The sequence below is a fragment of the Dipodomys merriami genome, unplaced genomic scaffold, assembly GCF_024711535.1.
Source record: "Dipodomys merriami isolate MVZ:Mamm:240054 unplaced genomic scaffold, mDipMer1.0.p SCAF_20, whole genome shotgun sequence".
Taxonomy (NCBI): domain Eukaryota; kingdom Metazoa; phylum Chordata; class Mammalia; order Rodentia; family Heteromyidae; genus Dipodomys; species Dipodomys merriami.
This window is the reverse complement of record NW_027203382.1, coordinates 3,468,192-3,494,749: the sequence shown is the minus strand read 5'-3', so window position 1 is coordinate 3,494,749 and position 26,558 is coordinate 3,468,192. Positions and strand designations below refer to the sequence as shown.

Sequence of the window (26,558 nt, the reverse complement as noted above, 5' to 3'; positions counted from 1 at the left end):
GGCTAGAACTGCTCGCGCCCTGGATCCCGAATTAATCTTGCGCGGGGGGGGGGGGGGGGGAGGCGGGCAGAGGCGGGTTGGCTCCGGGTTCCCTGCTAGCCGTTTAGCGGTGAGGAGGTCGGTCTGGAGCCGCTGAGCGCTCTTTGGGGCTTAGAAACCCCGGTCTAGGACTGGGACGGGGAGACACTGTGTGAGCCAGGGAAGGGATGGGGTGAGCCTCGGCCCCTTTATCTCAGGTGTGGAACGGGTGTCCGCGCCGGCCGAGCCAAGCGCGCTCTCTCCCACCCGCGGAGCCCCGGGCTGGAGCGGCGGCGGGGGGGAGGGGGTGGCGGTTCCCCGGGGAAACGGGAAGCGTCCGCCTGACCCCGAGCGGGGCGGAGGGAGAGTCGGACATTTTCCTCGGCCTCTCTCCGGGCAGCTGGCACTGCGACCTCACAAGGCTGCTTTTAGGGACCCGGGACTCCGGCAGGTCCAGGAAAGACTTTCAGGCCCAGCCTTCACCCTCTTTCCCGGGGGCCCCTTAGGGGCGAGAGTTCCAGCTCGGACCAGCACGTGAGTCCGAACGCCGGGGACCCCGCTGCGCCGGGCAGCTGCACGCCGGGGACCCCGCGCGGGGCTCGGAGTGGGGAGCCGCGGGCCGCGCGCACTGGGCAGAGGCGGAGCTGGGGCGGGCCCGGGAGCCGCCCCGGGGGAGGGACTGGGAGCTGTCCCCGAGCGCAGGGCCGGCGGCCGGCCGGGCTGGGCCCCGCGCGCGGGGAGGAGGGAACCCCGGCCGCCGCCGCCGCCCGCCGCGTGCTCAGCCTGTCCCCGCCCAGGGCACCGGAGCCTCCAACTAACTCCGCCCGCCGCCCCCAGGCTCCGGCTTCCGTCCCGGACCGAGCCCGCGGCACGCAGGTTGGTGCCACGGCGGCCGCCACGGGGCGGGCGGGGCGGGGCGCGGCGGGGTGGGGGTGGGGAAGTGGGGGCGTCTAGGGGGGGGCACGGAAGTTGGGCAGAGACTGGGCCCGGGACGGGGGATCCTGCCGCTTCAGTTCCTTTCGCTTCCTGGCCCCCGCGATGACTGTTGTTTTCCTCTCTGGCTTGTCCCGGTCGCGGGGAGACAGCGCCATCCCCCAAATCTCCCCCCGACTATCTTCGATACCACCACCGCGTCCCAGGCCCATTTTTGAGGGGTCACCCCTTCCCTGATGTCCTGCTCACCTAGCACATCTTGTGCCCTCCTTCTAGGGGTTGGATTGGGTCATCTTCTTTTTCTGATTCCCCAATGTGAACAACTCTCTAGGACGGTGGGAGAGTCCCCACACCCCTGCCCCGGCCTGGTGTGCGCCCCCGAGGTTGGTTTGTGGGAGATCGGGCCGTCGCACAGGTGGAGAAACGGTGGGAATGGAGCAGGGACCGGGAAGGCTGGGGCGCAGCGGGTGGCGGGAAGCGTGGAAATTCCCTCTCCTCCACGCCTGCGGCGCCCGCAGCCGCCCAGCGCCTCTCTTTCTGCCGCTTTGCCAGATTTAGGAGTGTGTCTAGTACGCCCAGGACGCCAGCGAAGGGCGTTCTTTCAGGTAGAAGGGAACGCGTCCACCACGTGAGATGCTAGTTCCTTGAGCCTGGCTTCAGTCACTTTCTCACCTTTGTGGTCCTGGTACCTTCTCCATCAGAATATCTAACTGTGCTGGCGTCTCCAAAATGCGCATTGCTGTCCCGTGCTCTGGATTGTTCAGAGGATTTCTTGCTACCCTTGAGGGCTTCTTACATGGTGTTGGGCCAAGGTCTCTCGTCGGGTGTAGGTGTATATAGGAGGCTTCTACTTTTTAATAAGCTCCTTCCAGTCCTTCAGCTGAGATGTGGTTATGTCTATCTAGATGATTAGGACAGGAGCTCTGTAAGGGCTAGTTGGCACATTGTGTTTCTGGAATTGCTTATCAAGGTGCAGATAGTGAATAGTGAAATAGTCCCTTGTCACCAAGCCTTAAGTGCACAGCTGTGATTCTCTATTGCCATTAGAACTCAGCCAATAGGAAGATCTTCCTGGCTTCAGTCTAAGAACTTTGTTTCAGATGTTTCGCGTTTTCCATTCTCCAGACTTCTCTCCCACCCTAGGTGATTTTAATCACTCAGGAAGGAGATCTTCATTTTTGTAAAGTTGAGTTTAGAGGTTTGATTCAAACCTCATGTGATGGTGATGATATATTAGGTGTCAAGTCTCAGTTGATAATCACAGAAACAATAAGGACTGGCGCCTTTATCTACCTCGCAGAAATAAGCAGAGTAAAGCAAATGTAGGTTTGTTAAATGGCCACATCCTGACATTCGTGCATTCCTACTTTAATAGACATCTTCGCGAGTTTCTATGCTGTGTGATGCACTCTGCTGTGTGCCTTGCAGAAATATATTCCTTAAAGGACACTCTGGTTTAACTCAGCAACCATATTGCTTTATTTTATATTTTACATAAACATAAAATATATTCTAAAAATTATACACAGCAGGATTGTCTATAATTCTAAAAATTATATTTGTAGAAGGATGTCAGCAATGCATTACCTAAGGCCTGGTAAGATCATACTTTGGGAAATCTACCTAATAGAGTGGAATAAATACCAGATTTAATAAGGCAGCATTTTCTAAAATAGGACTTCAAGCTTTCCTACTTCATCAAATGAAGTGTGCTTGGAATAATATTTTTGGGGGGAGGGAATGAAAAGTTAGAGAAGCATTATGTGGCAATCAAATCAAATAAAAACCATAGTAATTTTAGCCTGAGCCTGTGGCTCACACTTGTAATCCTAGGTACTCAGGAGGCTGAGATCTGAGGATGATTTAAAGCCAGTCTCAGCAACAAAGGTCATGAGACTTATCTCCAACTAACTGCCCAAAAAGCTAGGACTAGGCAGGGACTTGAGAGAGAAAAGAAAAAAAAGTAAAAAGCTCAGGGACAATGCCTAGGCCCAGGACTGGCACCAAAACAACAACAACAAAAAGGTATTGTAACTTAAATTCTCATTTCAACAAATAAATACATTTATGGAATCCACACACAATCTTTTTTTCTTTGAGGAGGTAAACTATAACTCCTAGAAAACCATTGAGATTGTAAAATTCGTTGTTTTTTTTCTTATTCTTGAGTGTAAAATTTTAAATAGATTGGACCTTGAACATTTAAATAATGAGTCCTTGATGCTAGAAGTTTGACTTAAAATTTTTAAAGATCCTGAGAGTTCTTTTTTAAAAAATAATTGATTTCTCTTTTATCTTGGGACAAAAGATGAGTAGGAATTCTACCTGGAAATAATGGACCAGGGCTGTTTCTCCTTCCCAACTAGTTTGTATTTCACATGAGTCATTGACACCACAGATTGTTTCCTTACCCATAATCATACATGCACCTGCTGGCTGTAAGGACCGGGACTAGGCTCTGAGAGCTTTGCTTCCCCTCACACAGTAATTACTGTCATGGAAAGATGAGGGGCCACTTGAGTGATGTAGTGTTAATCTTACATAAATGTGGCCTGGTTGCTTAGTATCTTTGCTTTCCTACATGTGAAACTGTGTGGGTTGGTATGTTAGTCATGAATATCAATCCAGAGGGCTGTGTGTGTGTGTGTGTGTGTGTGTGAGAGAGAGAGAGAGAGAGAGAGAGAGAGAGAGAGAGAGAGAGAGAGAGAGAGAGAGAGAGAGAGAGAGAGAGAGAGAGAGAGAGAGAGAGAGAGAGAACTTTCTTCACCTGTTTAACTCTTTTAGCTTGGAAGAACTAATTGTTCAAACTACATAAAAATAGTTCAGTATCAGGCTATGAATAAGAGTTGTTGGTGGGCCCATGGGCTCTCGAGTCTCCTGGAAGATATATCACACATACTGTATCCTGCTATTTTACTGTTCTGTTTTACAGTGCAAGACCTTCATCTTACCCAAGGTTGAACAGCTAGCTGATTGCAGGAATAGGGTTATAATTCTTGTTGAGTAGTAAACAGTTCCGAGGGATATCCTTATCCTTGATTGCCTCGGTTTATCCAGGATACGCAGACTGTCTCCATTTGTAAATTGTGAATGGTTAGATTTTTGGCTTTGGGTTCTGACAGGCCTACATTTGATTCCTCTTCAGAGATTTGCCCATTTTATGACCTTAGACAGTTAACTTTGCATCTCAAAAATCAGAATAATGAAAATGAAGCACTCCATGGGAAGCATTTAGCATATTGCCTGTTACTAGGGCACAGCCACTACTCCACTATCCTGGAGAGTGAGGGGGGAGGAGTAGCATTTTAAACGTCCAACATTTAAAAATTAAGTAATATGTAAAATATATATATATCAATATGTTATATATAAATATGTAAGAATATTTATAAACCCATGTGAATTTTGCCATGATAGGCATAACACAAAGAATGATAACATTCGTGCCCTGATGAATTATATTCGTAAGGTGAATATAACATCATCTCATCTTACTTGGGTTTGTAATGGCCAGTAGTTAGGGAAAACTTTTCAGAGGATATGAACCTACTAAAACCGGAAGCAAATTCATAGCAGCTGAAAAAGTCAGAGGGATGATAGAGTGCTTCAGATCAAGGCAGACATTGCACTGAAAGTCAGTGGATAATGTAAAAGAATTAGTGAGAACAGGAGGGAGAGGTGTGACAACCATGCCTTGTCTGAAGGGTAAAGTAAACCCAACTTCGGCCAAGTATTTTCAGCTTGGGAGGCAGGCCAAGTGTTGCCAGATGTCCAGCTTTTCAATGAGGAGCTTAAAATGCATAGTTGGCGATTATGAAACCTCCCAAAATGTGAAATGGTTCAAATGCTTGTTAAACTATTATGTAGACCAAGCCAGACACACCTGTAGTTGGAATTCAACCCACAGGCATCAGTTTATGATCAATCTGTGCATTTAAGGGAGTAGGAGAAGTTTATGGTGGCTGAATAAATGGATGTTAGAAGGAAAAACAAGGGAAAGGTCCTCAGATACCGAGTGACATTGTTTAGAAACTTGCTGCAAAGGGGCAGCAGGTTACATTGAAAGCGCACAGGTTGGTATGAAAGATGGAAACAAGAATGACAGCTTAATTTGTTTTGCAACTGCTCTGGCCACTGTATAGAGAATATCTAGGAGGAACAGTCATGGGAACTGGATAACTATGTAGGAGCTTGCAGAAGACTTAGCAAGGATTAACTGTGTGGACAAGCAAGATATTCAAACAAGATGGAGAGAAATCAGTAGATTTTTATAGATATCTATGACAGAAACACAGTTGAGAAACAATTCTCTATTAGTACCCAGATTTCTTCATATCTTCTAAACAATAGGAGGGATTGCTTTCAGTGTAGACTGTCTTCTCAAGAACATCTATAGAGCATAATCTTAAAAGACAGAGGTAGGCTTTTCTTTCTTTTTTTCTTTTTGTCCTAGAAGCAAGTGACAGTTAAAGTACTATAAAGACTCAAATTCCAGAAGCACAGAATTCACCTCTTCTATGCAAGTCAACGTGCAGGTCTCTTTCACCCAATTACATTGTGGGAATTAAGTTTCAGGGAACTAGTAGAATTATGTCAGAAATTCCTGTTATTGCTCTTTCTGTGAGTAATATATTCCAGGAATCTTGTATGTTCTCTCAACATCCATGAAATAGCAGTGTGTTAATTTATTAGCTTGCAATTAGGGTAAAAATCTAAGACACAACATTTGTGAGAATCACTAGTGATATTGTTTAAATTTATGTTCTAATTAGTTAAGATGGAATAAAATTTTAAATGCCAATTTAGTAGTCATACTAGTCACATTTCAAATGCTTAAAGCTGTATATATGTATATATATTTATATTTACATGTATATGTATGAATATTAGGGCCATGCTGCAATAGAAGGTCTACATATATGCAGAATTTCTTAAAAATCAGGTGTGACTGTGAGATTAGAATATGTGTTCCGAAGAACTTGAATTTCTCTGAACACTGTCTTGAGCTTTATCTACTGGCCTTGCTTAGCATGAAAGGACAAGAGCTGCCCATGAGCAGTGTGTTTCTGGAACACTGAGCCCTATGGCACCCAGACAGTGCCTTCTGCAGCTCAGCTATGCTGGCCTGGCCCGATGTAAAAGAGGAACAACAGGAACAAGATTTCCAAGTGGTTCTTGTTGGGGAAATTTCAGCGGACAGGCTCCAGAAAGGAAAGAACTGAACTAAATAATTTTTTTTTTGGTGAAAAAGTGATACTTTATAGTATTGTCATACTACATTGTGTTGGAGAGACATGTAATGAAAGTAGAGAAATTTCCCTTACCAGACAGGAGTAGCTCATTAGGAAGAGGTCCTGGACCACAAATACTGGGAGGTGACAGCACAGGATGGTAGGTCTAGCTGCCAGCAGCCGAGAAGGCAGTGTTCACCTTCACTGAGTGCTTTGTTGACTGTCAGCCATGTACTGCACAAAGCAAGCAAAGAAAAGGAAGTGTGAGGCTGTTGGACAGAATCCTGCCTTTTCCTCAACTGTAAGTGCCTCTTCTAAAATCCAAATATTGAGATTTTTGTTTATCTATACCAAAAGAAGCTTCTTTAAAATAGAACCTGTTTATAGTACAATAAAATTTTATTTATATGAAGACTAACTGGAACTTCCACAGACCTTACAGTTTGGACTATATAAAACTAATTTAGATACACAAACCAGAACTATGTATATTTAGAACTGCTTTAAGTAGAACTTCTAGTAGTGATAAGTTAATTTTGAAGGATCCTGCTTTCACATTACTGATCCTTCTATAGTTTAAACAAAACTTTTGTGTACATTATGCTTGTACTTTTGTTTGCATTACTAATGGCACTAACAAATCTTTACTTTTGTAGATAACCCTCTAATTTCAGTCACGTTAAGAACCAAGGTCATGTTCTATTAGTGACAAGGCATACTGCAAGGATTTGTTAGTGAGATTTTTTTTAAACTTGGTCTAGATTTTAAATAGTACCTTGTTAACTTTTATAATCTTATTTCTGTTTTTGTTTTTTATTGTAAAAATAGTGTACAGAGGGGTTACAGTAACATGAGTAAGGTAATGAGTATATTTCCTATGGAGCATTGTTACCTTCGTTTTCCCCCTCCTTCCCCACTTCCCTAATTCCCCTCCCCCTCCAAGTTATAAAGTTTGTTTTCTACATAGTGTATTGTACATCTCATTGGGATGACAATGGGTCATCCTGTATTCTTGTTTCAGCATTTTGTTATTTCCCTTCCCCTCCCCAAATTAGAAAAACGTATATATAAGATGCAGGGCACCAACATCAAATACAGTAGAGATGGAAAATGATGATTATCCTCCTTCCTAATATTCCCTCTTCCTCTGTTCCTCTAAATTTCCATAGTTGGCTGTTCAGTGTGCTTCCATTTTTCCTTTCTGTTTTTCTCACTGCTTCTAATACACGTGTTTTCTTAAGTCTTCCTTCTCTTCACATGGTCAACATGGGGTTGAAAATCATCATTGTCTTTTATTTCTGAAGATCAGAGTTTTTGCCAGTTTCCTGTTTTCCTTTCTTAGAGTGTGGCAAATAAGACATCTTTGGACAACTGACTCCAGTAAAACTGGAATAGGCTATTGAAATTGTTGGCGTGCCCTCCTTAGAAATAAAACCAGGAGACTTGTTTATTGCATGAGTCACTGCAGGGTTCGAATGAAAGGAAATGATACTAGGTGGTTTTTCATGCTCATCGGCATTCCACGTTAGAAGCTGGAAATTAGGAAATAAAAGTAAACTAATAAGCACTTTCTTTTCCCTCAGAGAATTTAGAATTATATTGATTCTAATGTTTGGGGAATAAACCAATCACAATGGGGTTAAAAAATTAGACCTTGTCCTTTAACCCATGATACCCTGTAGTGCTCAGAACCTTTTATTGTGTCCATTTTCTCAAGCTGCACATGAGTAACTTTAATCAGGACCAAAGTAGGTTCTTCCTATTATATGCCATTTTCTCCATGGCCCTTGCCTTGCATTAGCTATTATGGTATGCCTAATCGACCACAGTGAAATGTCTTTAAAACATTTTCCAGGGAACTAAGGACTTTTTAGAGAATTTTTTTTTTATAATGGAAAGTGGTAAGGAGAGGAAAGTTTGAATGGTTTTGCTGCATAGATAAATGTTGCAAGAGCAAAAGGATGAGTCAAGGAGCTGTTAATAGGATATGTAAATGTAACCTTTCACCTAGTTACTGTCACTACCTAAGTCATAGCTAGGTGTTTTCAGCAAGTCATTCAAACTGGTTCTTGCTGAATTCCTGAATGAAACAGATTATTTTGTTCTTGCTATTCTGTAGTCCGTAGTCTAGGCTATTTCATAGTTTGGATCTGTCCTAACTCCCCCTGTCTACTTCTCTGTTAATAGTAGCTTACAATCACTATGGATTTTCAATTCAGCTTCCTTTCAGTCATGAATTTTTGTATCAGTCCATTTCTCATTAATATCTAGTTTCTTATACTATCATTCACTTACCTAACAAATATCTACTCACTGCCAGTCACTATCCTCAATTCTTCTCTCCCTCCTTAACTCCCTCCCTCCCTGCCTTTCTTCCTTCCTAACTTTATTCCTTTTTTTCTTCCATCCCTTCCTCCCTCTTTCCTTCCTTCTCTCCTTCCCTCCTTTTATCCTTCCTTCCCTCAGCCTTGTTACTGGGGATCAAATCCTAGGCCTAGTCAGGCACCACTATAATACACCCTCATTCTAAACTGGTATACTTAACTCTACAGATCTCTTAGCAAAAAGTTCATGGTCTATGTTATAGAGTAATGACTCTAGCAGGAAAATAATCATTAATTACACACACACAGAGCAGTAACAATAAAACCTTATAAATAATTGTATCATGTGAACAAACAATGGTAGATGTTCTGAACAATATGATTTTGTGAACTTGTGTAACAGGAACCCAAGGAAGGGCACTCGATTGATATCTTAAGTGTGAGTATCAGAGTGTGAGGTAGGGTAGAAAGAAGAGGCTTCCTGAAAGTAGAGAGTAATATTGTTATTATTACCATTTATTTTTGCTTTTTGCTTCATTAATATTAAAAAGAAGTTTTCCATGGGTTCATTTAAAAATTCCAGAGATACATACAGTGTTTTTTTTGTTTTATTATTTCTTTTAATTTTATTTTATTGTTAAGATGTTGTACAGAGGGGTTACAATTACATGAGTAAGGCAATGAGTACGTTACTTGTCTATCATTGTTACCCCTTCCCTTCCTTGGTGTTGTCCCACTATCCCTTCCCTCCTCCATCTGTCATACTCCTCCCCTCCCCATCCAATCTCCCCCACCCAAAGTTGTAAAGTTTGTTTCAAATATACTATCCTTTGGGTATCCTTGTGGCAATGTGTCATCCTGTATCTTTGTTTCAGCGTTTTGTTATTCCCCTTCCCCTCCCCAGATTAGACATATGTATATACAAGATGCAGGGTATCAAAATCAAGTATAAGGACACCAGGGGATATGCCACAGGAGAAAGAACATACAGAAGAAACAACAACAACAACAAAATAAAATCACATGGTGCATTTAAAACAGTAACAATAAAGACAGACCTCTTACGTCTATATCTTGAGGTTCATTTCACTTAGCATCATCTTATATGGTCATTTGTACATGGTTTTGGAGCTTTTCAGATCATCTGATAAGGTTATCCTATATGTATACTAATTATTATTATTTTTTTTTTTGTCGGTCGTGGGGCTTGAACTCTGGGCCTGGGCGCTGTCCCTCAGCTCTTCAGCTCAAGGCGAGCACTCTACCACTTGAGCTACAGCGCCACTTCCGGTTTTCTGGTGGTTTATTGGAGATAGGAGTCTCACGGTCTCTCCTGCCCGGGCTGGCTTTGAACCGCGATCCTCAGATCTCAGCCTCCTGAGTAGCTAGGATTACAGGCGTGAGCCACCAGCGCCCGGCTACTAATTATTGCAAATAAGGAAAATCGTGGGACTGGGTAACTTCACTTAACATGATTTTTTCCTAGTCTTTCCATTTCCTAACAAATGGGGCAGTGTCATTCTTTCTGATGGAAGCATAGAATTCTTGTGTGTGTGTGTGTGTGTGTGTGTGTGTGTGTGTGTGTGTGTGTACATACGCCACATTTTCTTGATCCACTCATCTACTGAGGGGCATCTGGGTTGTTTTCATATTTTAGCTATGGTGAATAATGCTGAGATAAACATAGTTGTGCTGGTAGCTTTAATATGGCTTTGTTTGTGGTCATTTGGGTAAATGCCCACAAGTGGGATTGCTGAGTCATAGGGGAGTTCTATGTGGAGTCTTTTGAGGAACCTCCATACTGCTTTCCAAAGTGGTTGAACCATACAGTGTGTTTTGAACAAGTTCACCACCATCCTATTCCCTAATCCCCTCCCTATCTTCTATTTTTATTTATACCTTATTTTATTTTTTTATTGTAAAGATGATGTACAGAGGAGTTACAGTTAGGTAAGGAAATTCTTGTTGCATTTTTACCCCCATCCCTCATTTTCTCATGCTATTCCTCCTCCCTGACTCTCCCTCCACACTCACCAAGTTGTAAAGTTCATTTCCAATATAGTGTCCTGTGAGTATCACTGTTGCACTGGACCACCCCGAAGGCACCCAATCTCATCCCTCCCTTTTTAAAACATGATTTGGTGAGATTCTTTATGCACATGATTTGGTGAGATTCTTTATACACATATACACATGTACCATTCCCTGGACTAGAGAGAAATGTATCTGCTAAGTTATGGATCTCATAACTTAGAGCTGGGGGTGGGGGATGGGGATAGATGACAATGGACACTTATGCTAGGGACAGTCCATGCAGGGTCTCTATGGTTGTGTGAAAATTTAATCTGAATCTTGAGAACAATGGAGAATATTTTGAGTAGGGACTAGAGACTTGATGTGATCTATGTTTGATACGATACACAAGGAATAAATTGAAGTGGGTTTGAGCATCAGTTTAGAGAAGTCTGGTAGCTGCTGCATCCAGGTAAAACTAAATGGGGTATATACTAGAATATGCCTATAAAGATTGCTTTTGAGAAATTATCAATTGAACTTGTGAAATCCACAAACAGTTAGTGAGTCTCTGCCTTATCCTGGGCTCTGTGCCAGACTGTGGGAATAAAACTGTCATTAAGACATACAAAGTATCTCTCCTCCTGAGCTTATGTATTAATAGAAGTGGGAGTTAATAATTAAAAACAGAATTTGGGGCACTAAATATAATGAAATATTGAGGCCTTCTAAGGGGACAAAACATGACTGTCTTACATAGGACAGTGAAAAGAAACAAAGAAGTCAAATGAAATAACATTTGAGCCAAGACCCCAGTGCGATAGGGCAATTATCTATGAAAAGATCCTCTGCTAAACAGGAGGAAAAATATGAGACCATGAGGCTAGAATCAGGGAACTCTACTCCCATGACACCACCATTAATTCCACTTTCAAAGGGTATCACCAAGGCCAGTCTGTCTAGGAACAGGGAGTAAGGAGAGAGAAGTGGTAAGGATGGATGTCTTGCCAATAGCTTAAACTGAAAGCAAGTAGGTAGTCATCTCCTCTTCAATCTTGACCAGTTTTTCAGAGCTGCATACTACACCATCCTACTTGTGGTTGCTTTGTCACTATCCTGGTTTTGACACAAGCTGCTAGAAGAGCCTCTTCCATTACCTCCACCTCCAAGCCTTCTCAGGAACTGACAGTGAGAGTTACACATCCATCCTGTCAGTGATAACCCTTTATCAGCACAATGAGAGGGTCACAATCTGTTTCTGCTGTTGCCCAAAAATTCGACTCCAAATTTCCTCAACCAGCTGACCAAGGTCCTTTCTCCAGAGTTTATTTAGGTTGTCACATATGTATTCCTTTTCTCCCTGGCTCTGCATTTATTTATCATGGTGAATATATTATTCTCTTTACATCAGTGTATGCCCATTTATTCCTTGAGGTGTTCATTCATAAGTTATAGGTTACATTTTTGCCTATTTATTCTGATTTATTCAACCTTATTTAGATCATTGAGCCTCTCAGTCTATGTGAAACTATTTTTGTCTTTCTTCTTTGAATTCACTGAAGAGACACTGCTTTTTAAGTGATAGGATTGTCCCAAGTTAAAATGTTTATGAGCATTTTCAATTTGACATGAATATTTGCTCTACCATGTATGTAAAAGGTGAAGGGAAATTCCTGTCCATCCTCAGAAGATTTGCTGGAATCAATATGCAAAGGTTATAAATAGATGAAAAGGCATACACATTTATTGTATTGCAAAAGAAAAAAGTCAACGCATAGGAAATGATCACTTCTCACTTGCCCCCAAGTTATTAGAAACATGTATCTCATTTTCTATAAAGGAGAGAAAGAGAAATAGGGGATATAGACAAATTTGAGGGCTTTATTTTTTTTTATTTTTTATTTTTTTGGGTCTGGTCGTGGGGCCTGAACTCTGGCCTGGGCGCTGTCCCTCAGCTCTTTCGCTCTACCACTTGTGAGCCACATTGCCACTTCCGGCTTTTTTTCCCCTGCTTATGTGGTGCTGAGGAATCGAACTTAGGGCCTCATGCATGCAAGGCAAGTGCTCTACCACTGAGCCACCTTCCCAGCCCGAGGGCTTTATAAGTGATTATTGGGGAAGTAATTGAGACACGATCTCTTTCAACTTTTAATGAGTTCACACAAAGGATGTGCATTACTATATAATCAAAGTTTGTCTATGTATGGTTATATTTCATAGACTTCAGAGATAGATAAAGGGAATGGAAAACAATAAAGGAATTCCAGGGAGTCTCTCCTTACTCATGGGTGAGCAGAAACATATGGGCTTCCTTGAGGTCAAATGTTCGTTATGCTCCCAAAATGTCATATTTGAAGTTATAGTTAACTGAGCCCCAATTTGTGTGTATGTGTGTGTGTGTGTGTATGTGTGTGTGTATGTGAGAGTGTGTGAGAGAGTGAGAGAGACAACAGACATATAGAGATAGAAGATTGATGATAGAGGCAGAGAAACAGACAAATAGAAATAGTGTTTATGTGCTAGAGACAGACATATCTAGAGATAGATAGATACAGAAACAGAGATAGAGTCAGAGACAGAGCTATCTCTCTCTATATAGAGAATAACAGTGTGAGAAACAACAGAGAGGAGAGTGTGAGACAGATGTTGACCCAACATTCATCTCTCTGACACTCAGATTCCTTGTTAGTACAATAGAGATAATAATCTTCCCCTTTATCATTCACAGGTTAGTGTGAGGAGTAATAATGCAAAACAAGTGCAACAGGGTTTTTAGCAAATGCATGGCATTTTTTCAATATTTTAGCTGGGTGTGTTTCCTCTCCTCATCTAAACTGCATGTTTTCCACACCATTTCCCACAGTGTGGAGTCGTGTGTGGTGCCACAGGAATGCTGTGAGGCTTCCTGAGTTCCCAGACACACTGTGCAAGCTTTGGCCAACTCGCTCTCTAGCATATGTGTTCATTTCCTGAGACTCTTGGAACAAAGTACAATGAACTGAGTGGTATAAACAACTAAAATGTGTTGTTTCATAGTACTTGGAGGCTAGGAGTCTGCTGTGGTTTGAATGTATCCCAAACAATGAATGTTGGGAGGTGGGGCCTAATAGGAGGTGTTTGTGTTTGTGAGGGAAAACCCCCTAGAACCTAATGCCAACCAATTATGGAGGAGCTTTCTGTCATGAAGCCAACGTCACTTCCTCTGGCCCTCTCCCCACCATCTCAATTTCTGTCAGGGGTTATGAAGCACAACAGTCTCAGATACAAGTACCTTGAAATTGGATTACCAAGTCTTCAAAACTATGAGAAATTTCTCTTCCCTTTATGAATTTTCCATCCAGTGATAGATAGCCAGATATAGCCATCTAAAACAAAAACAAGATAAAGTTTAGTTTAGTTCTGACATGGAGAAAGAGACTCCTTTGCATTCTTCTCTGACTTTCTGGTAGCCTCAGGCTCTTTGGCTTGTAGATGATGCTCTCTGCGTGTCTATGATTTTCCTTCTCTTCATCTCTGCATTTCTTCTTCATTGTCCAAGTTTCATCTTCCTATAAAGAACATAGTTATATTTGATCATGACCCATCCTGATGACTTCTTCTTGGCTCCATCATCTAGGGAGACACAATTTCCAAATGAAGTCACATTCACTGATACTACAGGTGAAGACCTGAACATCTTTTAGAGATCACAATTTAACCCAGACTGGGGAATATGTATACTAGAAAAGCTAATTGAAAGCATAGTGAATTAATTCCACATTACTAGAGCAATCATAGAGGAAACGAGCTATGTACAGTTGAGCTACAATATAGCATATTATAAATAAATACAATATACGTGGCATTAGAACATTACATGTGACAAAGAAAATAAGCTACTTTTTCATTTACTTGAAAAAACTATATATGGAAGTCTAACTATTTATATTATTTCAGCATTCTTCAAGTCTTGTCCATTTTAAATTGGTGTAAGTTGGAGAGAGTTCTAGCCAATAAAAAGAACAAAGGACGCCATTTATTTTTCTTCCGAATGTTAATAATATTCATATGGACCTTTTGTATATGGTTTATTTTATGGCTTCAATTGATTTTTATTTTGGTCCACTATGCTTTTCTTTGGCTTTCTGGAAGCCCACAAATGATCTCGTGACACAGCCTGATCCCTCTAAGAAAGTTCTATAGTTTCTAATCTCATAAGATGTCCTTGCCTTTGTTGATAAAAACTCACTCCTCTTTTAGATTAAAAATCTTATTAAATAATGTATTTTTTGCAAGATCTTGTTTGTGTTTGAGTGTTAATTTTCCATAGTGCAGGTAGTGTTTAATAGCTCTTGATCTGCAGATGTTGGAGATTATATAAGGCTATGTTCTAGGGGGAAAAGAGTATGTACATACAAATATTTTTACTTGGAATAACAATGGATATTTGCAAAAACAAACACAACACAAGGCACATTTAAAAATAGTCTTTCCTTTCTCTAAAAACAAAGACACTTCTTCAAAATGTCCTACCTACAGCATGGCCATCTCCACTCATGGTGAGCATACATAGCCTCTTATTCTGGCATTAGGATTGCCTTTGGTTGATGTTGAGAAGGCCTGGTGTGTTGTTTCCTTGTGCAGGTTTGATATTTTAATTCAATTCTTTTTTAATACATTGGCACATAATCACATCTGATACGCCTACTATAGATAGTCACTCAGATTTAATGAACAGAGATTGAACACTTGACTTTAGACTAGGAAAGTGGTTGTTTTGTTGTAAACTAGAAGAGTTTTCTTATTATGCTTCTTACTATGTACTGTTTTTAAGAAGGTTTTTAATTGTTGCATGGTCGCTAATGTGCATTAAAGAAAAACACAGACATAGACTTTATTCCTTATTACTTTTTTTTAAGTTGGAAACAATGAATTTTAGATTTCATTACTATGTACAAGTAAACTTCCTCTTGACATCCTAAGAAATAGCTGTTACCTGGGGATAACTCTTTTGATGTTAATCCTTCAAATCTAACAGAACACCTTTCCTCATTACATATAAAGGAATGAAAGAATTACATGAAAATAATGACCTAATAATCAGGAGATTAAATTTGTGTTTCTTTAATCTTTCTCATTCTTCGTTGTTATTAAGTAAGGTTTTGACTTTAATATTTTCCCATCCAAACATAAATACCAAAAGGCAAAACAGTTCCTGAAAAGATGATAATGCTGGCCAGACCATAAAATACGATACAGAAGGTGATGTTGGATCAAAAATTGCATACACCTGGACATGTGTTTCTTTGTTCTTAGAGCCAGGAAAGATTATTTTTAAATGTGCCTTGTGTTGTTTTTGTTTTTACAAATGTCCATTGTTATTCCAAGTAAAAATATTTGTATGTACATACTCTTTTCCTCCTGGAACATACCCGAAAGGGCACACCTGGGACCATCTGGTATTTAGTGTAATCTCAGTAGCCAGTAGAGGTCTGACCTTGTGGGTGCCTGGCCACTTGGTTTTAAGAAGCCAGTCATGAGTTCAGTTTATTTGATGAGCTCTATTTCATCTGATCCAAATATAAAAATATGTATGTTTTAGAATTATAGGTAGTTAACATATTCAATCTAGAGTCTGACTACTTGGATTCACACCTCAGGTTCAATATTTACCAGCTGTGCAACTTTACACAAGCAATTTGGCTTCCCTATTCTTTGGTTTCATCATCTCTGGTATTTATTATGGCATTTATTATGTGCTAGAACCATTTTAGGTACACCAGTTTTTAACACATTTAATTCTCAAAGCTACCCCTCAAAGTAGATTCTATTATTATTCCCATTTACAAATATCGAAAATGAAGCATGGAGCCGTTAAAGTAATTTGCCTATACTGTTGGGTGGACCCTATATTTGAATCCACACATTCTGGCTTGAGAATCCAAGCTTGTCCCATAGGAATAAATAACCATTTCTCAAGTCGTCTGTGCTTTGCACACATTGTAATTCAGCATACAGTAACCACTCAGTAGTTTACTACTACGATGGCAAGGACAGGAATGATTGCTGCTGCAGTAATGACAACATCTCCTTCTAGATTACTATGATGATGATGATGATGACTACTCCTCCTAGATAATAATGATGATGACAATGATGATACTGATGCTGATGATAATCATTACCATTAATACTATTAATATTATCCACTCTGGGCTGGGTGTCCATGGCTCATGTCTGTAATCCTAACTATTCAAGAGGCTGGGATCTGAGCATTGTTGTTCAAAGCCAGTCTGGGCAGGACAGTCAATGAGACTCTAATCTCCAGTTACCACCAAAGAAAAGCCAGAGTTTGGGCTGTGGCTCAAGTGGTAGAGTGCTAGCCTTGAGAAAATAATGTTTAAGGACAGCACCTGGGCCCTGAATTCAAGCTTCAGGACTGATGTGGGTGAGCGCGCACACACACACACACACACACACACACACACACACACACACACACACACACACACACACACACACACACACACACACACTCCACTATGATTCATATTGAACTTCGTTTCATAATAGTAAATACTTTCCAAATGCTCCTCCATTGTCTATAAAATGGCTTTAAGTGTCTCCCTAGATTTTTTGTTTGTCTGTAATGCTTCTATTGGTTCTCAAAAGAGTTTATATTGGTCTTTAAGCCTGCTGTTTTAGCATGTCTCTATTTTTTTAAAAAAGTATTTTGGTTCAGTGGAGTCATTTGAAAGTTGCCACTGTGCTAAAACAAAAGCCACAGGATTTTGTTTTGGGGAGTTATAAGGTCCTGCTGGCCCTTTTATATTATCTCCAGAGAAGTTTGAGAGGTAGGCCCTGTAGCACTTTAAAAATCTTTATTGTTTCCCAATATAATATAAATTCGATTCCGGGGGATGGAGTATGGGGTGGTGGTCGGGAAATATAGCTCCTAATAACCTTTTTTTAAAGCATTTCTAAAGATTTGAATTCTATTAAGTCATTTTGGTTGCTTTATAATAATGGGAACAGCCCCATTTATGATGGCTTTGAGATTGCCTTTCTTTGTCATTACTGCTTCATTCTAAGCAGGGGAAACATAAAACGGTCGCTCTTCTAGGTTTTAAGCTATCATCAGGTTTGTAGTTATCTAAGAGGTTTTTCTTCTATTCTTCAAGCTTGGTGATGGCTTCTGGCCTATTCTCCTAAGCACTTTGTATGCCAACTGGCTCAGTCCAAATGGCACACAAGGCTGGAGTGGGGGGGAGCATTGGGGGAGGGGAGAGCCTTCATAATCCTGAGAAGAAAGGGAAATTGATGTTTATGCTTTCTTTCAAAACTGAAGATGCTGCCCATGCCTCAATTTTTGTAGAGGGAAGTCTACTGTCAGTTGAAAAAACTTCATTCTGGGCATGGTATACTGGAACACGGTGGCTAGACTTGAAAGAAGAAATATTCATATGTTCATATTTTGCTCAATGTCACACCTTTCAACATTCTCACCTATCTCTTCCCTACCTACCCTTTCCCCACTCTTCTTAATTTTGCAGGATATACATTGGCTTCTTGACTACATTCTATCTCCTCTTCTTTTCATTTGTCTTCTTCATGCCCCTTGATCCCAGCCTACCCCTTCCAAGTACCTCTTTCCTGGTGTTTATTTTCTTGAACTTTGACTTTATTTTTCTGATGAATTACACTATTTGAGTTCTCCTTGGAATCTACCCTATTTCAGTTAATGCATTTGCATACACATGCACCACCTGATGTATTTACTTATACATTTGTAAGCTATATCTAGCTTCTACATAGAAGGGAGAACACATCCTTTGTCACTCTAAGCCTGTCTTACCTCACTTAATGTTTCTTCAAGGTCTTTCCATTTCTTTACAAATGGTATAATATTCTTTCTAATGGATGAGTAAAATTCCGTTGTGTCTATATGCCACATTAAAAAAATCCATTAGTTCATTGAGGGGCATCTGGGCTGATCCATGCCTTATCTATGGTGAATAGTGCTGCAATGAACATTCTTATGCTGGTACTCTACAGTATCCTATTTTTTAATCTTTGGGATAAATGCCCAGGAGGGGAGAATTGCTGGATCATAGGGTAGTTCTGTGCTTAATTTTTTGAGGAACTTCCAAACTGCTTTCCAAAGTGGTTGGAAAAACTTATTCTTTGTTTTCTCACCTTCTAAACAAGAGCGTGTTGGTGCCTACTTCACACAGTATGGTAGTTGCGATTCTTCTTTGAGCTGATGCATATACAATTCTTTATGCATAGTAAATTCCTAGCAACTGGGTACTTGCTTTGAAAGTGTTACATATTACTTTTATTGTTGTATGTTGTATACTTTTTCTAGAGTATCTCCAATATTTTTCACAACCCTGTAATTTAAACCATTATCCCTGCATTGTGAAGGAGAAAATTGAGGCCCACAAAGGTTAATTGCTTTGTTTTGAATGTGAAGTCATTTGTTTCTAGCCATTCTCCTTATCCTGACCCTTGTTCCCTGCTCCTGTCCACCAGCACTGAGCTTGTAAGACAGACCAGGAGGGGAACATTTGTTGTTTCTCAAGATTATATGTTAAGATACTTATACAATTTAAGAGGTATACACATAACTCTCAAACGTGTGAAATATACAGACTGCTTTCAAAGGAAAGCATCTTTCCAAAATTAAGTTTGACTTAATTATGCTTGTCAAAATGTTATTTAAATATAGCCAAACATGGAATCAGTGTTGTAGTTTATAGCACTTACACAGTTATAAAATAACACAGATTTGCAAATTAAATGTCAGCAAAACTATAAAATAAAAATGCATGTAGTTATATTTATTTTATGTGATAGATACTATTTTGCTCAAAATAAGCTGTCAGTTTTGAGTTCATCCACATATGGGATGGTTTATACGTTTAACCAACCTTCGATTTCTTGATTTTAAATGTATTTTAAATCTTAGAATATTTGCAGTTTCCTATGAAACAACTTTAAAAATGTTTTAAAAATAATTGTTTGTAATCTGATTGTATAATATTTACAGAAAGGTAAGACTTCAAGAATACTGGTTTTAATGGTGTTATTTGATAAACTCTGAAAGGCTGTTTTATTCCCTGAGGAGTAAGGGCATTGGCTTATTATTTAACTGAATACCTCATGATCCCCCAGCTTTAAGCGTAGTGCCTGGATCTGATTTTCTGGGTTCATCCCGCTACAATTCCAATGTTTTGTGTGTGTGTGTGTGTGTGTGTGTGTGTGTGTGTGTGTGTGTGTGTGTGTGTGTGTGTGTGTGTGTGTGTGTGTGTGTGTGTGTGTGAAAATACTGTACAGAGGGGTTACAATTACCTGGGCAAGATAATGAGTACATTTCTTATCAAGCATTGTAGCCTCCTCCTTTGTTGATTGACTTGTTCACCTTTTTTCTCTGTTGTGAATTGCACTGAGGGTCTTGAATGTGCTAGGGAACCAAGCACCACCCCTAGTCTAGTATAATTTATTTTAATATAAAAATTCTATAAATTTGTATTTCTGGGTGATAAACTGAAGCAGATAGGTCACTAAGTATATATAGCCTTTGCGTTGTATTACACTTGATTGCTATTTGCAGTGACAGAAGGGATCAAATAGTTTAGTTTCTATACTACCTATTCAACTGTGCCATTATAGAACATAAACAGTCATTGACAATACTCTATGGAGATGGTAAAACTAATAATTTTTATGAGTCTAGAAATATTATTCTTTTAACTTTTTTTTTTTTTTTTGGGTTCGGTTGTGGGGCCTGAACTCTGGGCCTAGGCGCTGTCCCTCAGCTCTTTAGCTCAAGGCTAGCGCTCTACCACTTGAGCCACAGCACCACTTCCGGCTTTTTTCTTTTTGCTTATGTGGTGCTGAGGAATTGAACCCAGGGCCTCTGGCATGCAAGGCAAGCGCTCTACCACTGAGCCACCTTCCCAGCCCTCTTTTAACTTTTTCCAACAATTTAGAAAATACTTTCAACTTGAAGGCTGTGTAAAAACAATGCAGTCTTTGGCATATAGGCCTAGATTGTGAAGGTCTGACCTAGGAAACACTGAATAGATAAAAATGCTTTTTTTTTCATTTTTATTTTCAGAGGCAGTGATTTCAGTGTGGTGATTAATAGCTCTGAAATGAGACTGGTCTTGTTATGTGACCCTTTTGTGACTCAGTTTTCTTATCTGGAACATGAGGGAATACGTTTTCCTTTTACCTCAAGCAGTCCTAAGAAGATAAAAATTAAGCTATCAATGTATAGTTAAGGCAGTGAATAGAATAATTATGACAGTTATTATTATTTCTGTAGTTTCCATTGAAGTATTGAAGTTAAATGGTTATTTATTTTATTATTTTTGTACTGGTACTGGAGCTTAATCAATTCTCAGATCTCAGTCTCCAGAGTAGCTAGAATTATAGGCATGAGACATTTACACCTACTTGAATAATATTTTCTTATAACAGTATTTTATTGGACATTTATATTTTTACTTATTCTTCTGTAACTTCTATATTTTCTTTTTTTTTTTTTTTGGCCAGGATTGGGATTTGAACACAGGGCTTTGCTACTCCTAGAATAAATGCTCTATTACTTGAGCCATTGCTCTAGCCTTTCATTGCTTTAATTGTTTTTCAGATAGAGTCCTGTACTTTTTAGTCTGGATGGCTACAAACCTTGATCTAATTTTGCTAATCAGTCTCTCTGTTAACTTGCATTACAGGCATGATCCACTATGCTTAGCACTACATTTGTCATTTGTTTTTTATGTGTTGATATACAATTTATGTATAATATTAAAATAATAATATTATTTATGTATAATATTAAAGTAACAAACCCATTATTGTCTACTTGCAATTTTTTGTCTCTTTGGTTTTTAGTTTTCTATCTTAGAGATTTTTTCTCCATAGATACTTCCTGTAGATGTTTCCAAAGGTGCTTTCATTTTTACATATTTAATTGCAGATACTTATTTTGCATAATTGTTTCAGTACATACAATTTTAAAAGAAAAATTTAGCACATTTATCTTATCTATTATTTTTATGGTTACAAAATATTCTCATTCCAAGATCAGATATTTGCCTATATACTTATTGTAGTTGTTCCATAATATCATACTTTATATCTTACATAGATTTCATAAATTCACTCAGCACCACTAATACTCATTTCTTCCTCATCGGTTTAAGATTCTGTTTAAGGATGGCTCCTGGGGTTATACCTAAGCTGGTTTTTCTCAATGCTAGCTCTCTACCACTTCCAACTTTTTTGGTGCTTAACTGGAGATAAGAGCCTGACTGACTTTATTTCCTGGGCTGGCTTTGAACTGTGATCCTCAAATCTCAGCCTTCTGAATAGCTAGTATTAAAGGGACAAACCACTGGTACCCAGCAAGATTCTACTTCTATTGGGCTCTAGATAATTTGGTTGAATGGCATATGGCCTGATTAGAAAAATTAAAGCAGGGTTATCAATATAATACTATTCTCTGGTTTATACTATTGTATTCTGTTATAATCTGAAGAATGTTGTGTTCTTGTAAGAACCTTTGTTTGAGCCAACCACCAGTGGCTCATGCCTGTAATCCTAGCTATTCAAGAAGCTGAGATCTGAGGATCGTGGTTCAAAGCCAGCCTGGGCAGGAAAATCCCTGAGACTCTTTATCTCCAATTAACCACCCGAAAACTGGAAGTGGAGCTGTGGTTCAAGTGGTAGAGTACTAGTCTTGAAATGAAGAGTTCAAGGACAGTGCTTAGGCCCAGAGTTCAAGCTCCACAATCAACCAAAAAAACAAGAAAAAAAGAACCTTTGTTTATGGTAAAAAAAAAAAAAAACAGTTAAATTCCTTAACTGTTTTAAGTACACAATACATAATGTTAAGTGAATTAACTTTATTGTACAACATCCCTGGAACTCTTTAAGGAGCCTTACTATACTCACTAATCATGATTTTCATATTGTTATATAGCACATATTTTCTTAGGGCTACTTCTATATCTTTAGAACTTTTTTTTTTAAGTGTTCTGAAGGATCACTTCTTCCTTTTGCCTTTTTTCTCTAAGTTGTTTTTGCAAATATACAGTCATATTTTTATTGTGAGTTAGTTTTCTGTATGTGGAACTTCACCATACTTAAAAATATACTGTTTTCAAGGTCATCGTAATAATAATATAAAGGTGGAAGAAATGAATTGATATATAAGCTAGAGATAATGGAGAATTTTTGGTGAATTAAAAAGTGTTCAGGTCACTTTCTTATTGAGACCTTCCTTGATTACCCTTCCTTACATGACAAACCTTCACCTCTTGTTCTTCATCCTTTTGATTTTCTCTTTTCTCATATAGAACTTCCTATTTTAAATAGATTATTGTCTGTTTCCTGTCTAGCACTGAAGCTTCATTTAGGAAGTAGGATTTTCTACAAAAGTTTTCTGGAACATAGCAGTGTTCTATAGTCAATAAATGCAAGAATAAAGTTTTTTAGTTTTTTTTTTTTTCGTTTTTGGGGTCCATTCGTGGGACCTGAACTCTGGGCCTGGGTGCTGTCCCTCAGCTCTTCAGCTCAAGGCTAGCACTCTACCACTTGAGCCACAGCACCACTTCCGGCTTTTTTCTTTTTGGTTATGTGGTGCTAAGGAATCGAACCCAGGGCCTCAAGCATGCAAGGCAAGCGCTCTACCCCTGAGCCACCTTCCCAGCCCCAAGAATAAAGTTTTTTAAATAATAGTTCTAAAATGAGAATTTCTTCTTTCCCCTTTTAATAAAACTGTCTTTAATTTATATACATACACATACAGCAGCAACTATTAAGTCAGACATTATTTAAACCATTTGATAAATATTAATATATCTTCTTTACAACTTACATGCTATTATTGTCCGTTTTATATAGAGAAGAAAATGAGATATCATAGTCTACCCAAAGCCCCAAAGCTTATAAATGGGAAAAATGACATTACAAGTTAAACGTTTATGAAAAGTTCTTAACAAACAGAGATGTAGCTTAGTGTTAAGGATTAAAAGCACTTGCATAGCCCTGTGCTATGGGTTTGATTCCCAGTACTTCCATAAGAAGAGAGAAAAGAAGGAAGGAAGGAAGGAAGGAAGGAAGGAAGGAAGGAAGGAAGGAAGGAAGGAAGGAAGGAAGGAAGGAGAGAGAAAAGAAAGAAAGAAAGAAAGTTCTCAAAATTTGATAAAAAATTGCTCATTTCACTAATAAGGTTTATATATACATGTATATAATTAGCAATAAATTATCTGTAGATATTGTTACATATTGTTACATCCAACTACTGTGTCTTATACTACCTAAATATTCACTTGTGAACAAATCATCTGTGAGACATCCAAAGACAAATGACTTTGGAAGTAAATCCGTTTAACCTTTAAACATGAAGAAATGCAGATTAGGTCCTCTGAAGTGATCCATAAATATATTTAGTGAAGCTACTGATGTATAGATTTACATTCTCTACATCTTCAGGAATCCACTTTTACAAATTCCATTTTTTGGGCATTTTCTATTGTTATTGTAAAGGTGATGTAAAGAGGGGTTACAGTTACCTAAATCAGATTAAAAAGTACATTTCTTTTTTTGGGGGAGGGGGGTCGGTCGTGGGGCCTGAACTCAGGGCCTGGGTGCTGTCCCTCCACTCTTCAGCTCAAGGCTAACGCTCTACCACTTGAGCCACAGCATCACTTCCGGATTTTTTTCTTTTTGCTTATGTGGTGCTGAGGAATCGAACCCAGGATCTCAGGCATGCAAGGCAAGCACTCTACCACTGAGCCACCTTCCCAGCCCTAAATAGTACATTTCTTTTTGAACAATGTCACCCTTCTCTTGCTTTCTCCTAGTTTTTCTTCTCCGTTCCCACTGACAATTGTATAGTTCATTTTCATTGTAATGTCTGTGAGTATCACTGCTACATTTGTTCACCCTATGTCCCATCATTTCTGTGTCCTTACCCTCTCAAAGACAGATAAATAAACAAACAAAATAAAAGCAAAAGAAAACAAGAACAGCAACAAGGAATAAAAACCTCTTGTTTCTATTTACTGGAATTCATTTTAATAAATATTGATCAGATGCACATACCTATTGTGCCTATGTAATCCTCTCCTAAGAATATCCTCCTTTGGTCTCACTCTGTGTGACTCCCTAGAGACCTGTATAATTTAACATCTCATTTGTTTACTTGTAGATTTATAGGAATATTCTAGTTGCCACAAGTGAGGCAAACCATGCAAACTATATTTATTTGGGCGTCTGGTTTACTTTGCTAAATATACTTTTTTCCAAATTCTTTCTAAAATGGACATTGCTGAAAAAAATAGACCTACTTGTTTAAGAGATTGACTCTAGTAAAGGACTTAAACATTAGCCCAATAATGTCTTTTCTTCCCAGAAAAAGCTATGTGAAAAATGCATGTTAAGAAAACAGCTCCCCACCAATAGATACATGATTCATTTGAATATGTGAGGAAAAAGCATATCAGCATTTATTCCAGGGCCAGTTTTATTATAGGAAAATAATTTTATCCTGAAATACAGTGTGTTGGCTTAAGCCCCTTTTCGATTTCTCTGCAAAGTAGAGGTCACTGAAGTTACTGTTCTTCATTTTTATAGATGGTAAAGAAAAAAAAAGAAGAAAAATGGTTTTGCTGTATTAGAGATTAATACAGGATGGTTCTGTTTGGTTTTGTTCAGTGGTACTGTAAATGAAAGGTCATCTCTCAGATTTCTGTCTGCTCTAAAGTGACCTGCAATCATTTCTTCTACAGGCAGAACTGCATTGGGTAGCTCTGTGCCATCTTTGAGTAAACAGGCTAGATTTCAAATAAACACTTCTTGGGCTTCCTTTTCCATAGGAAAAAGTTCAGCAAAGAAAACCAGCATTATAGAAAACTTAATAGGAAACTTAGAAGAAAATGCCTTTCGGCGTTCACTTCTCTATGTCTTTTTTTTCTAATTTGATTTGTTATTCTTTAATATTTACACATTGCTCTTCTGAAGTCTCCTTGATTTTGCTGTGTACCTGCGTTTACGTGTTCATAGCTGTTCTCTCTGCTTCTTAGGTGGCAACATTGTCAAAGTCAGACAGATTGTCTCCTCCTTTATAATTCCTTAGAGCAGCCTGTCTGCAAAGTATTTTAAACAAGACGCACTCAATTAATGTTTGCCTAACAAGTAAACAAGAGGGAAAATGAAGGTTTCAGAGAGGAGATTTTAATATTACCAAAAATAATAATAAGGAGTGAGAGTAATCAAATCTGGCATTTGGCCTCCCTGGCATTTAGAGTAAAATGAAATCTAGATTCCCCCTATGAATGGAAAAAACGAGGTGTGGGATTGCACAATTAGATGCACAGACTAAAGTCTGCTCTGTGGCATTTTGTTCCAAAGGAAATTTTAGACCTGTGGTGATTTAATCTTGCTAAATTAAAAACCTCTGAAATGAGTCAATCTTGTTTCCATTTGGTTTGTTTCTACATGGAAGAGGACTGCCTACCCAAATAAACAAAGGCTGCGTTGGTGGTGGCAGTTTTCTTCACTTGTCCTTGTCATCGTTCCCATGGTAATATTCTATATGCAGATGTTGAACAGGTCAGGCATATATTGTGTGTTTGGAGACAACGTACTTTGTGTGACTGTGGATTAGACAGTCCTTTGTACTCAGAGATCTAGTGGTGGTATGGATATAAGACCAGAAGAGAAGAGAAGGACCTGTTGTGGGAAACACACTGGACTTGCCAATGGAAGTCCCCAGGGGCTTCTCTCTGGCTTTCAAGTTGACGTCTATAAAGTGAAGCTATCAAAACAGGCAATCTGTAAAGCAAATATTTGCAGCCCTACTGGACCCAGTCAATGCCCACTTTTTCATAGCCTGTGCTATAGAGGGCCCTCTTAGCTACTGCAAAATGAAATTCATAAATAGCATACTTGGCCAACACGTGTAATTTAAAAAATATAATCCTGAATTTTAATATAAAAGGAAACACTGCTGGACATGATAGCTCATGCCCATAATCCTAGC

The 26,558-nt window shown here is 39.2% G+C and overlaps 1 protein-coding gene across 11 annotated transcripts in view; it reads left to right on the top strand.

Annotated features, from left to right (window-relative positions):
* Window positions 1-789: 789 nt before the first annotated feature.
* The window catches only part of Pam (peptidylglycine alpha-amidating monooxygenase), a 307,793-nt gene continuing 282,024 nt past the window's right edge, over window positions 790-26,558 (top strand). For 7 of the 11 annotated variants that reach the window (XM_070031014.1, XM_070031013.1, XM_070031012.1 and 4 more), the window contains exon 1: window positions 791-894. The gene's annotated coding sequence lies outside the window, so the exon portion shown is untranslated. Of the gene's footprint in view, window positions 895-26,558 lie in introns of all 11 variants that reach the window. The other 4 variants (XM_070031006.1, XM_070031008.1, XM_070031010.1 and 1 more) reach the window with 2 other exon arrangements.